This window comes from Trichomycterus rosablanca, chromosome 23 (genome assembly GCF_030014385.1).
Source record: "Trichomycterus rosablanca isolate fTriRos1 chromosome 23, fTriRos1.hap1, whole genome shotgun sequence".
NCBI classification, from domain to species: Eukaryota; Metazoa; Chordata; class Actinopteri; order Siluriformes; family Trichomycteridae; genus Trichomycterus; species Trichomycterus rosablanca.
In genome coordinates, this window is record NC_086010.1 from 19,014,138 (window position 1) to 19,026,258 (window position 12,121).

A 12,121-nucleotide genomic window follows, 5' to 3' on the forward strand; every position below is an offset into this window, starting at 1 on the left:
TAATTCTCTGTCAGCATTTTATAACCTTTTATGATGCCTTAAAATCTACAAAACATTCTGCTATTACTTTCTCATTTCTCAAGTGGAGCTCTCATACAAACATCTGATGAATAACACATCAATAATAACGCCTCCTCAGTCTCACCCCCCTCTAATAATACAAAACATAAGCACATTAATACAATAGACGTATTTGTGAAATCACACAAAAAGGCTTTAGAGCATTAGAGCCATGCCCCCCTACACTAGAGACACACTAAGCCCCGCCACCTCGTAAACAAAGCCCTGTTTTTAATCTGAAGAAAGTGTGCAGAGTTACACGCAGGACAAACACTGCACAGCTAATATAAAAATTCAAAGAGCTTTTGAACTGTACATCCTAATAAACTGCAACAAGCTGGATCGTTAATTTGCTTCACTGTTTGTGCACAATTGTTCTTGCATGGAATTTTTCATACCTTCTACTTTTTCGGGAGATCACTAGTCTGTGTTGGTCAGTAGCTTTATAATAAGTAAAACCAATCAGAATAAGGTTAAAAAGTAAGACAAAGGGAGTGAGAATGAATAGCTGACTTCAGATCAATTCCATGAACTGAAGTCGATTTGGATCGATAGACGTGAGGTGAGGTTAAATCAGTGAGCACAGACAGACTAAAGTTGATTAAAAGAAATGAGCAGTGCACGAGCTATTTACCTTACATCGATTTAGCGATATAAACTATATGGCCGACAGTGTGTGCACATCAGAATATACGCTTGTAGGACATCCCATTCCAAACCCACAGGCATTCATATTAGGTTGACCTCTCCTTTGCAGCTGCTACAGCCTCCGCTCCCTTGGGAATGCTTTCTATAAGAGTTTTAGTGTGTCTGATTTTGCTTGTGCTCATTCAGTCTGCTTGACGTGAAGGTCTGGATAAAAATCAATATTCCAACTCATCCCAAAGGGTGTTCAGCGGGGTGAGGTCAGGGCTCTAAGCTGGACACCAAACTTGTCTAACCATGTCTTTTTGGGTCGTACTTAGAGTACACGGGGACACTCATGCTGAAAAAAGGAAAGCGACCTTTTCTCAAACTGTTGCCACAAGTTGGAGACACCTAAACTTATAATAATAAAAAATAGGGTCTACCAACTTTTGGCCACTTAGAGAAGCTTTATGAGGCATTACATCAGCTTATAATGATTGCAAACCTTCCCTATTACCAGATTACAATGGATTACAGTGACAGCAGTGATGCTTTATGAGTACAGTCTGTAGTGTAAACTCTTTATGAATATTTATTAGGATGTGGGGGCGTGTGTGCGATTATAACAGCTGAGTTTGCTGTCTATTTGAAAAGGCAGTTTATATTTAGTCCACCATGCTGAGACTCATTAAATTTAGCTCCGAGCGAGTGAGTGTGAGTGTTTAAATGTGCGTGGCTGAAAATATGCTGATGCCATTACGCTTAATGACCTGCCAAAGCCTGTTGTGTTAACTCACGCTGAAGGTGGCACACATTTCAGACACCATGCTGCTGAGTAATAATAATATGAGCGATAATAATATTGACAATAGTAGAAGTGTGATGGCTCGTGAGAAATCAGTAGTGCATAAATATTTAGTTGAGGTTGGACCACAAGATATTGACATTAGTGGCAAAATCCTGTGGCTTACATATAAACTAAATTCATTCATTAACATTCTTATGTTTGAAAATGTTATTTGAAGGAAATGTTTTAATTATGAGCTGTGCTGTGCCTGTTATTGGATTTATCTAACTGTAATGAGAAGAGAGTAAACACACATTTGAAAGAAAAAGACATTTACGCCAAACACAAAATAGTAATCAAACTAGTGAGGACTAAAATCACTAATTATGCAGACGTTTCAGTAATGTAGCATGTGATTTAGCACATATCAGATTGTACATGGGCCGTTCCACCGAATGGGTTCCATTTGCATGTAGTAACACACACACTGAACTACTCAGAATGTGTTTTGGTCGAATCTCAAGCACCTTTGTTTCATTTCTACAAGGTTTCTAAGCTGTATAAGATGGGCTGTATATGAGGAACAGGACTGAGAGTTCTAATTTTAACCTAGAATTAGTACATACATGAAATAAAGCAGCATGGAGAATGTGCTAAAGCACAGAACACCGAGCACAGTCTAGTGATTTATCACATGTTCTTTTTAAAATAAACTAATAAGTATAAACAGTCAGAGTTACAATATTATCAAACATACAGGGGAAAAAAGGGAGAACCTACTAATGCTCTTCCCATGATCTTCAGTAGAAACAGATAATGTTCATTTCTGTTCAAAATGTGACCTGACTGATGAGAATATTTCCACATGTTTATTATCAGGAGGATGAATATGTGAGGGTAACAGGACTGAGGGGATTTTAACCACAATATTCTACATTTCTGATGGAAAATAAAGATTAAAAACATCGATGGGATCTGGAGTCACCGAACACTGCAGGAGAAAAGGATTGTACTCCTTATATTTCATTCTAAATTGTCGTGCTAGAGAGTGAGGATGTGAACAACACTTTAACACTATTTATCAGTGTTATGGGGGGTTTTATGAACGTTTTAAATGATAGATCCTAAATGTGCAATTAGATCAACATGCAGGACACTTTGCTCAATTAGAAAATGCATTTTAAAGTTAATTATCATTTACATTTATACATATAAAGTCCTGGGAATGGAAATGGCACCGACTCGACGGAATAGCCCACATATTTTGCTGGTATGATTACAGGCTCCTCATAGTTTCAGAACAAGTAAAAGGGAAAATAAAAAACCCCAACTTATTTTAACAAACATTATGAGTATATATCACTCACTGTTTGTGTTTCTAACATATAAATGTGTGGGACATGAGAACAAGATGTTTACTGAAGAAGTGTAACATCAAAGCTCCACACTATCAGCCAAACAGCTCTGAGTAAGCATTGCTTTATAGGGGAGACACTCAACAGGCCTAAAATAATATTTCCTATCCTTTGATTAGACAGTGTTACACACTCAGCTTCCAACAGAGAAATCTGCTGCACAGCAGCAACCACATCTGTATTAACCTTGTAATTACCACAACAATCATTTAAAAAAAAATTTCCTTACAGGAAAGAATGTTCTAAACTTGAAAGGCATTTGCTGCACAAATTTAACTTATGTGCAGAAAAGATGAAACAGACGTCTCACCATGTAATTACCAGTGGAATTAGTTATTACTTAGGAAAGTAGTAATTTCACTCGCACTGTTACTGAGCTTTCCGGGTCCCAGCAAAGAGAAGGACTGGGGGTGAATATCCAACTCAGGTCTTTAGGACAATCGCACTAACAGTGGTGCCACCATGCCTCACTAACAATTAATTGTGGGGTTTTTAATAATGAACATTTCTAGTGTGGTGACGTTGTTTGAAAGAACATTAAAAGAACAAGAGCCACCAGAAGGACAAAACTAATTCCTTATATACCATAATATATAATTTCCCATGCTGTCATCCTCATTCAACCATTACTGCGCAGTTCTGCTATCTAATACGCATTACTGTTTATGGAATCCCTTTAATAATCAATAAAACTCTGTTACAGCGCCATCAAGTGGTTTAATCCTCGCTATGAGCGATACAATATAAAACGAGTGCATAAATATTCCCAAAAATAATATCACAATCAGAGCAGAAGCGCACATGGTCCCATTACAGCACTACTGAGTTCATTGGTGTTTATACACTGCGTAACCGCGCATGGTAATTATGAAGATGATTTCACATTACAAACAGGTCTGCATGAATTCTCACTACACTGATATTAAAATTAGAAACAATAAAGATCAGAATTAAATACTGTGTATTGTGCACAAACGTATTTGTATGATAGAAATGTCAGTCTGATTTAGCGCAAATTGGACTGCGCTTTAGAAGTCATTCAAACTTTCTCCGACAAACAATCCAGCGCTGATTAATAAAAAAAAAAACTAAAAACAGTAGAAATAAATAAACTTCCATTCCATTTCCATCTCAGTATGTACTATAACTGCGCTGTGGTGTGTGGTGAGTGCCGGACTGGAGCGGAACACGCAGTGGATACGCAGGAGCGCAGCGCGCACACGGCCGGCAGGTACCGAGACAGAACCGCGCAGCTACACACACCAGAGAAACTGGAGACTTACCGGGGGAACACCGGGGGAGAGACGGACCATCTAGAGAAGATAAAGAGACGAGTATCCGAGCTGCAGTAATCCTGATACAGAGCAGACTGTGAGAGAGGAGAGAGTATGATCCGAGTGGCACAGAGTCACTGAGAGAGTGAAGACGCTCGCTACGAGAGAGAGAGAGAGAGAGAGAGAGAGAGAGAGAGAGAGAGAGAGAATGAACACACTGAGAGAGTAAGAGAGTGTGATCTACAGCAGTCCGTATCACTCTGCACGACCTAAAAACTCACATTTCTGCTGTATGCAGATGACCTTGCCTGCTGATCATGACTGAGATGGACCCAGTAATGCAGAACCACACCTGAGCCCTGATAGAACCCTAAAAAAGATCCAAAAGTATCTTCTCCCAGCTCTACAGATCTCAGCCAAACATCTCACACCTCTTATTAATATTTCATTATTTATTATATCTTTATCAACCGCTTTAATCTGTTCAGGGTCGCGACTGATCCGGTTTTAGTGCACAACACTGGGCGTGAGACAGGAATCTTTCCAGTACAGATCATCCCCCTCAGACACAGCCAATCATGTCTATGTAGACACCCGGCTGGCGTACAGATTCTAACCCGGATCTTAGTGGTGGTGGGATAGTGTAATGGACCTCTGCACCATCCGAGTGCATAGGAATTTTTAAAGAGTATAATTATTTACACTTAAACTTCATTCAGTCATTTATTTTTATCAAATCATGGCAGGTCTGGTTCCATCAGGAAACACTGATCACAGGGCAGGAATATCCTGGAAAGTGTGCCAATCCATCACAGTGCTTTATTCCTACCCTACCCTACTACTCCGTGCCCAAGAAATTACTACTGACTTACAGTCACCAGAGATTTAGAGATATACTGTTCCACTGTAAAAAAAAAAAATAACACAATTTATTTTAGTTGTTCCCCCTCATTGCTTTTCAAAAGGCGAATCAGAGCGGGATAATCTGTGGTTTACATTACAGCTTCCTTCCACAAGACGACTTCCACATCTACCTTTGAAATGCCATGCTACTGTTTTCGAGTCCACTCAAATAAAAACCGCACAGGAAAGAAAATATGTGAGTTTTCTGATGCAAGGAAAACAAATCACGGTTGTAAAAAGGACAGCTGGGAAGAAAAGGAAAAATAAACTACATGCGATTCTTTTTATATGCAATTTCATATTTGGGTGCTTCTGTGGTAATAAACACGAGTATCTAATCCTGGTTCTCACACCCCGTCATTCAGCAATACGGAGAAAACTGCCGTGCTGCATGACGAGGTGATTAAAACGGAATTGCAGCCCAAATATTTGGGTTCTCTGTCTGTGTTTTGGCCTGAAGGAGTCTAAAGGAAATCAGATAGTCAATACCTACAATATACTCTGTGTTTTGTGAAGATTGGCATGGGCATAAAAAGGACAAATAGAAAGCACTGTTGATTCTTTTTACTAGAATACACAAGAGAACAAAAATATGACACTCCTGTTGGTTAGTCAGCTACCCCAACAGCCCCTGTAGCTAACAGATAAAGATAAAAATCTTAATATATAAACACTGGCAGAAGATTAGCTTGGACTGAAGAGCTTAGTGACGTTCAACGAGGCATCTTTCTAATAGGTCAGAGTAATACATTTCTATCCTAATATTTATTACATTGCGCATGTGTTTATTGCGCTCTTGTAAGCTCTTCTATGTGGGCAAATTTTTCTGTCACTATTCACACCCTCACTGATTTCCCTTCTCTATTTCCTCTTGGCTAAACTTTATTTGGGGCCCTAATTGATGCCAGGTGAATAATACTGCCTCATTGTAGGCTTCAAGAGAAGATCTAACCCAGGAGGCATTGCAATTTGATGCAACACATGCAAAAAAGATATAGCGGGCTTTATGCTGCCAGCTACACCACATATGAGTGACAGATGACGTAGTGTTGCTTAGTATTAGATATCCAGGTATCTGGACATTTATATACGGCACCCTGCAGGCGGTTCATCAGTTTATATCATACAGACATAAGCACAATAGTGCATGTAGACTGAGAAGAGGATTGTGTGTTTAATGTGTGTGTGTGTGTGTTGTGTTTCTGGGGATTTTCCCTTTTCTTTGTAAGCAACCAACCCCACACTGTAACTTAATATTATGTGAGCTCTGCAGTTGTCAATTACAGTTCATTAATCAAATAGATTAGGATATTTAGTTAAAACAAGTTATAAAGGAGCTTTCATATATTTAGGAAAAGGTTTTATTGTAAAATGTGCTATATAACAGGGGCGCTTGGGTGGCACAGCCCATCATAGACCCGGGCATCTAAAAGACAAAATTGGCTGTGTCTGAGGAAGGGAGGTTGACGTGGCTTCACTGTTGTTGCACATATGCAGACACTAGAATGTGAGCTGCTAGCAGGTTAAATCTGCGGCTCTCCTTGGTCAGTGCATGGGAGGTAAAAGTGGTAAGGGAATTGCAGTGGAGAATTGGAAATGACTACATTTGGATTAAAATTGTTTGAAAAACACTAAACAAATAACTTTGTCTTGACTTTAAAGCGTGGCATCCGTTCCACAGGGAGTTTTCACACTTGATTGCATAACTATAATGCATCTATGGATTTTGTGCATATAATCTAAGCATATTTCAATCATACTGCATGCAGATTTGTAAACACCAACCCCTCAGCATTAATTTGGTCGAGCCGAGCCTCATCATTATTGTTTCACTGCGTTTGATCGTTATTTCCAATCTCTACCCATCAGTAACGGTCAGGGCGAAGTGCTCATTAAGAGTCTGCAATCACTCACATCCGTCCTCGGGGGGGGGGAGAGGCAGCTCAGTAATATAACAAGCCGCCTGTGTGAGCAGCACTTTGTTGACGAGTGAGTGTACACTGTGGTAAACAGGTTTCAACAAACACCAGACATCTTAATTAATTTTAATTACTTACAGGGGTCAGAAAGATCAAGCATTTAGGAGTGAACTCAGGGAGAACAGTTAGTCAATAATGTTAGTCCAGTCTCAGGATGGTAGTCTGAGAGCACACTGCAAACTGTCCAGCTCTGGATAATGCTGTAATGATGGTAATCATGCTGTTTTTGTTAAGAACCTGTCTGGCTGATAGCACCGCTGGAGATTCAAACCCTGGATCCCAGCCGTAATGGGATAGTGCAATTTACCACTGCGCCACCCAAGCACCACTACACCATTTTATTATCTTTTTCTTTTTTTTACCCTTTTTTTCGTAGGGTGGCACATACACTCCAGATGTGGTGGATAAATATTAGTATAAAAACACTGGCCTATTATTTTTACATTTTAGCTTAAAACACATCACCATGACAACTGTCTCACTACTGCTAAGGACATCAACTTTTCTTATTGCAGTAATCTGTATTACGTGTCATAAAGCAACACAATCACGTGTGGATTGCGGCAGGGATTCATGATCTGTGTGAACGAGTAGCATGTAGTGATATAGCATACACTGTTAGCTCTGAAAGCTCAATGTAATTACTTTCATGGTCTGATTACTTTTAAAAAATGGGATGGTGTTGGGAGCATGACAGGCCTGTTTCACCACAGGGAACATTTCTGTGTGGTGCAGCAGAACAGAGGAAAGCAAACAAGGAGAAAATTGAAGGGCTCAAGCGTGGGTGAGTTTGAGTTAGACTGGCTGAAGGCGAGGAGGAAAGGTTTTTAAAATCACAAGTAGAATTGGATTGTGGAATGAATGGAAAGTTAGTGAACTGAGATGATTAGTAGGTAATGAGCAAGATTACAAATATATCAAATAATAATTAGAATAATTATACTAATTGCAATAAAGATCATGTTAAAAATACAGATCTGAGTGCTAAGCTGGGGTTCAAGTAAGTTTGGATTTATTATTGCTCTTAAATTTAGTGTTTTAGCTAACTTATACTGTATTTTCCATAGAGTGGCATATTTATGTACAGCGGTACCTTGTATCTCAACATCCCCTAAACTCAAAATCTTTGAAACTCAACGCCCTTCGTAGAGAAATTTGTTTCCTTAAACTTAACGTTTCCCATGTTCAGTTTGTTTTTTAAAAATGTATTTATTTAATTTCAAATTAACAATGAACTGTCGCTTTACAGCGTTACAGCTCCACATGTATCTGTGTTTATCTGGATTCTCCTCCCTGTTTCACTTTTAAACTTGCGTTACAGCTCCAGCTTCTGAGAAATGGTGAGAATCAGCTTTTTATTTCAGTGTTTTTTATATTATATTTGTGTTATTTTCAGTGTATAAGTGTCATAAACAACCCCAACTGACGTTGAGTTTTAAGGTACCGCTGTATAATATACATGGCATAATTAAACTTTATAAAAGAATACATTTTAATAAAAACAAAGACTGCATTTATTTTCTGTGTATTTTGTTATGTAATACCAAATGCAGTACATTAATTAAGGTTAATTACTTGTTTTCCTTCTTTGTAGTTTTATTAATAATGTTATTAAATTTGAGCCTGATGAATATTCCAAATATTGGGATAACTTTCTAAATTATTTATGAAATTGCTGCGTTTATACTGTTCCCACAGGGCTTTATGGACTGATGACTGAGTGTCATTATTACATTTTAATCTCATTTCCTTAATGATCTGATCTTTTTTGTATTTTATACCCTCTGCTATTATTAATTGTGTTACTGGTACTGGTATCTTTACAACTAGAGGAGCCAATCCACCTACTGACATCTTCAGGACATAGGAGGGAGGTATAATGGTACCAGGAGAAAACCTGTGGTCATTGTTATGATGAGAACAAACTACAGGCTGGGATCAGACCTGGGCAGCTGGAGCTGTGCAGCACCTACATTACCTGAAGTGGTAATATTACGTGATGGTGAATTCCCTCAGACCTGAGGAGCTTCCATCCTTCCAGGTGACACCTGACCCGCCGCATCCATGACCAGTTCGCAACAGGACCTGAATAAATAAACGCTTTTAGTAATTATTTTTGTTTGATGTGGAACTCTTAATTCTTTAAATATAAATAAATTGCAGTGAGTCCAGGCTGTACCCATTGGGTTCAAGGTGGAAAGGCATCCAGCACAGGGCGCCAAGCTATTGCAGGGCAACACACACTCACCAGGGAAATGGAAGCAATCAGAAAATTGTCAGTTCAAGCCCCACCATCGCAAATTTGCCACTCGGTCAGAATTGTACGTCGCTGTGGATAGCAGCTCAACACCTACTGGCATGTTTTTAAAAGGTGGCTGAAATGACAAACACTGTACAGGACATTGGTTTGTCAGATTGCTCGTGCATCCACCCACCCACCCACACACACCCACACCCACACACACACACACCCACACACACACACACACATTATGGAGTTTGCAGGTACACACGAATTGACTCATTCTGACCTTTCACACTCACCTGTTGTCTTCCCTCTTTTACCTGCGGTTCAAACCTTCACTGCTGGGTCTCGCTACACAATCACAGCCTTTATGTGAGGACTGTATGTGGGTTTTTAAAGGGTCACACGGAACAGTGTGAAAATCGTGGGTCAAAACTTATAACCTACGTGTCATTGTACATCACTCTGCTAGTCCCAATGGACTTTTCAATCAATAAACCTTTTATCAAATCTACCGGTCAAGGAAAACACACAAAAAATGATTTTCCAACCTTAAACTCTACATTGGGCTCCATTTTTTTTATTTAGGACGTATAAAAAGATTCATAAGCTTGTAGAAGTTCATAAAATTGCAAATGGTCAACTATATACACATTAAAATACCATGTGAATGGAACTGCATGTCCGTCATGAATCCTGTTTTTGTATGCAGTGACCCTACATGATTGTAAAACCTGGTGATCAAATAAAAGCAAAAATAAAGGAATCGAACATGCTGGAAGGAAGATTCCAGGCACCATTGGCCACGCCACACCAAGGCTACTCCTTATGCAGAATATATTCCTACATTTTAATGTTTTTAATGTTTATAAAAACATGTTAGAAAGCAAAGTGTCCATCAGCTGGTCTCATCAGTAATGGTCATGCTCAGAGCTGCTTTGAAGTCTAAAACAGGCCTTTGAAGTCCCGTGTTTCGGCGTGGTTACTTCAGACCGAACTTCCTCGCACATTTCTGTACAGTAATGGAGATAAAAGCTGCGCCCACGCCGTTCCACTTTTAACACAGACACGACGGCAGAAATAAACGAGAAAGAAGAAGAAGAAGGAGAAGAAAGCAGGGTGGTTCTAATAGGCGCTCCACTTTAAACACTAATTGAAGTTTTCCAAAACCATAAGGCTGTCGCCGACAGCAGGAAAAATGAGGCGTAATTAAAAACTAGCGAGGTTCTTTTATAAACACGTCTGTCCCCAATAACAGCAGGAACAATAAATCACAGAGGTGTTTATTAGTTTGCTAATTGCGCTGTGCATCGACTCTGCTCGTGGAACATTTGGTGCTCTTATTTCTCATCGGGGAGCCGAGGTAAGGGAACTCGGAGAGCTGACAGCAACCCAGATCAGATTTTGATTAAGTGAAGGGGCTGTCGGAGTAGCTTTGGATTAGAAGATGCGGTAGATGTCGATCATTGGCCAAATCCCTTTTTAACACCTTTTAATTTGGCCCACGGTGTCCGTCTACAGGAGATTACACTCGTCTGGTCACAGTTCTCTTACTCCAAAGCTAAGAGACCTCACACAAACAGATTTCATTTGTTTGGGACTGTGAGACTTGAACCTTCAGGCTTTCTGTCAGTACTCCGGTACCATGAGCACTGATGCATTACAGGGTAGCTGCATTAATGTCTAGTTACTGCAGAACTGTGCACTTTTGAACTGAAATGTTAATATTTAGCCAGACCTACTAGTCCACCATGAGCGCTTGACCTCACAAATGCTTTTTAAAACCAAAACAGACATAAGTTCCCACAGGCACAGATGAAAATCTTGTTTTTCTTGTTGTTAGAAGAATGGAAGCTGCACAGAAATTCCCACACACACCCAAAAATGACATTTCCAATCACTTAAAGTCAACGGTTTAAGGAAGGCCATTAAGTGTTACAGCACGGTCGTGCCACCCATAAAGTGTAGAGAAACCACAGTGGCACTTCAGTGGCAAGCCAGGCCTCCGTACAATGACTAAATAGTCACAAATTCCCACAGACACATGCCAAATACTTGCGATGATTCCCTGAAAGCTGCAAAAGGGTAAACCATATTAAAGCCTATATTTTTGGAATAGGAGGTGTACTTTAAAATAAACAAGCTCATGCTCACGTGTCCATACAATGTTTTTTGAGTTGTGCTTCTATATTGCATTTAGGAATTCAGGTGTCCACATACTTTTGGCCAGGCACATAGAAAAGTTAGAACTCCTGCTCTGCATGTTTGAAGCCGTGGGGTGGTCGTGTGCTGAATATCTGTGACTGAGAGGCATGGTTTACTTTATTAAAAGGGACTGGAACCCTCAGGCGGCATCACCTCCTCTCGATGAATTCTACCCTGACATTTTCTTTTAATCTGAATCTGAGCTCTAATTAGCATCTGATGACTGTAAACTAGGGGCTCGGTTACACTCTGCCAGGAAATGATGGATAATTCGGGTAGCGTCTGAGGCCTCAGGGGAGGAACGCAGAAGAAGAAGGAGAAATCAGAAATATGATCAATCTTTCTCTTCTCTTTTCTCTGGTCTGCTGAGAACTTTTAGCTGCTCTGAATCAATCTCCTCGTCCAGTTTCAATTTGGTCCTCATACTGTGTTTCATATTTAAGATAATGTCATTAGTAAAACAATCCTGCACGTTTGGGGCCCGAACTTTAATACCAGCACTTTAAATAATACAGAAATTCTGAGTAATAAGAGGACACAGAGGAGCTGGTGGGATCTGTAATAAACCTGGTGTGTTACTGCCCTCTAGTGGCCACATTGAGTCACACTTACAAAAATAATCGAGC

The 12,121-nt window shown here is 39.7% G+C and overlaps 1 protein-coding gene across 1 annotated transcript in view; it reads right to left on the bottom strand.

The window, feature by feature from the left end:
• The window catches only part of sema5a (sema domain, seven thrombospondin repeats (type 1 and type 1-like), transmembrane domain (TM) and short cytoplasmic domain, (semaphorin) 5A), a 124,071-nt gene extending 119,834 nt beyond the window's left edge, over positions 1-4,237 (bottom strand). Inside the window, exon 1 of the mRNA XM_062985554.1 lies at positions 4,173-4,237. The gene's annotated coding sequence lies outside the window, so the exon portion shown is untranslated. The remainder of the gene's footprint in view (positions 1-4,172) is intronic.
• Between the last annotated feature and the right edge of the window lie 7,884 nt (positions 4,238-12,121).